Source organism: Micropterus dolomieu, linkage group LG11 (assembly GCF_021292245.1).
Source record: "Micropterus dolomieu isolate WLL.071019.BEF.003 ecotype Adirondacks linkage group LG11, ASM2129224v1, whole genome shotgun sequence".
NCBI lineage: Eukaryota > Metazoa > Chordata > Actinopteri > Centrarchiformes > Centrarchidae > Micropterus > Micropterus dolomieu.
This window is the reverse complement of record NC_060160.1, coordinates 21,698,338-21,700,836: the sequence shown is the minus strand read 5'-3', so window position 1 is coordinate 21,700,836 and position 2,499 is coordinate 21,698,338. Positions and strand designations below refer to the sequence as shown.

Below are 2,499 nucleotides of genomic sequence, written 5' to 3'. Positions count from 1 at the left end.
GTATAACTAACTTTAAGATATATTATATTGTTAATTATAAAAATTATTAATTTAATTATAAATTATTAAATAATAGTAATCATTATTACAGTATTTATTATAAATGCCATCTATTTATTATTATTTATTATAAATGCCTTAATGCCATCTAATCTTAAACATAATTTACAGTACCAGTTTACCCACTGTACTTACATGATAGTAATACTTAAATCTATACATGGGGGTACAAATATAATATTACTGCCATATTTCAACTATATGAGTGGTGACAAGAACTGTTAAGAAAAAAAATCTTCTTCTGTGATACATGTAATTACAGCCTAAATATAAAAGCTGCAAGCAGCGTTAGTCGGGCCCTTGCACGTGAAGCACATCGGGTGTGCCTTGAAAGATAGAAACATTGTCTTTCTTGTTAAGTTTGGACTCAAGTAACAAATAAAACAATTATATACACTCAAAAAAATTATTCAAGGCCTTCTTAGAGGTGACACATTTAAATATAATTTGCTTTATTTAAATATATCTATTTAAGATCATATGTATATATATTTAAGTGGTTTAACTAAAAATGTATTAATAGCTCCACCTATGAGATTGATTTACGTTGGATCGCCCAAAAAAAGTGTCATACGGGACCGCCCTTTGCGCATGTGCGAGACAGCGCGCTCTTTTCTCCCATCTCTCCATCCTGTGGGTGCAACGCTAAAGCAACGTTTGGTGGACGAGACTACATTAAAGGCGAATATCTACTTCGTGGTAAGTATTCATTAGTTGTAGTTGATTAGAAAGTATTTTGCTGTCAAATATCGTTAATACAGTAATATTGACCGAAATGTGTGCAACAGTTATTTCACTCTTCAAAGTTGAAGGGAGTTGGCTGGCTAACGTTAACCTATGGTGGTTAGCTACGTTAGTGCTACTTTTGTACTTTTAACGTTAGTCACTTTGACTGCTTTGGTTAATGTGTTGCTCGCAATTTTGGACCGGGCAAAACTGGCCTGTAGACAAATAAAAGTAAAAGAAGAGATGCCGAATTTCTGTTGTGTGTGTGTGTGTGTCTAAAATGGCGGCGAAAAGCGTTAGCAGCCAAGGAGTGAAGCTGTCAATACCACAACGTTAACGCTAGTTTAACGTTAAATATCTATGGCTCGTTCGGTATTTATGCATTTAGGCTGTAGGTGGACCAGTTATGGCGGCCTGCCAAGGCCGGGCTACACAAATGTTAGCTGCGTTTTTTCTGCCATGTGTCATTAATGGCGGCCAGTGTTGTCGTCAACGACATTTTTTCACAGACGAAACCGAGACGATAACTAACTTTGAATGAACAAAACTATGACGAAAATCTATTGACATTTTCGTCAACTAACGTTAATAAAAACTAGACGAAAATGTTAAATAGTGACTATTTGGGAAGCGATTCAGTCAGAACTGATTTCCTGCGTTTGTGCTAGATGGCACATGTGTACTGTAACGTGCTGATCTACCCAGCGGTCTCATAAAACTAAAAAGTGTAAACGTCTGGGAGAATGAGTAGAGCAGACATATAGATCTGAATATGAGTGACGACGCAAAAAAGAACTCTATTCAGTACGGTTTTCTGGGCGCACACACAGCGTGCAGCCATGCACATAGACACACAGCGCGCGAGTACTAAACTGAGCTCTCTTTTGGCCTGAATGGACAAATACACACAACATTATGTCTAAATGTCCGGTTTGGAGAGTAAACTATGTTGGTTATGTCTTAAACGGTTGTGAGTGTATCGGATGTGCATCAATGCAATTGGATCCGCATGTCATTGGACATGATCTAATGTCTTAAAGTGACAGTGGGTAATAAACCTAATGCGGTCGGTGTCCTTATTTTTGATCAAGCAACAAAAGAAAAAGAGAAAAGCATTCACTGTTTGTTAATAGCTTTAATAAGGATTAATTCTATTTAATTCCTACAAATAAATATGTCTGCTTGAAAGAATCTATGCATGTAGTTATAAAGAATGCATATATCATTAATTGAAAAGAAGACCATTTTACTTTAGAAAAAGTGGTTTTATTTAATTTTAAGATTTTTTAAAGTCACAGTAGTTAAATATGTATCTGTATTGCATGTTAAAACTTTAAAATCATTCATATTAATATGTGCTCTACTTCAGCCTACAATATTAACCTATGTACTAACGTGTTTGACTAATTAATAATTACTTTTATTTCCTCCATTGCTCACACCTCTAATATATGCATCTCATCTTTTGCAGTTTAAGTTGAAAAGCAGTTTGTGGCAACCTCCTATTAATGGTAGGTATAAGACTAACATTATTTGCTCAATGCTAGCAAAAACTGATTTGCATCATTGTCATGTGATATGTGCTAATGGTCTTTATTCTCCTTTTTAGGATTATGAATGTGGCAGTGCAAAGAATGCCGTCTGCAATTAGCTAGCAGGTATTTGTTATTGCAACATTTTAGGCAGGTTCATGGGCACTTGAGGGGAAGTTAT

The 2,499-nt window shown here is 35.3% G+C and overlaps 1 long non-coding RNA gene across 1 annotated transcript; it reads left to right on the top strand.

The window, feature by feature from the left end:
• Positions 1 to 663: 663 nt before the first annotated feature.
• LOC123979330 lies at positions 664 to 2,484 on the top strand. The gene is made up of 3 exons (XR_006827211.1): positions 664 to 759; positions 2,258 to 2,297; positions 2,396 to 2,484. It is a non-coding gene; the product is annotated as an uncharacterized LOC123979330 (long non-coding RNA).
• Positions 2,485 to 2,499: the final 15 nt, after the last annotated feature.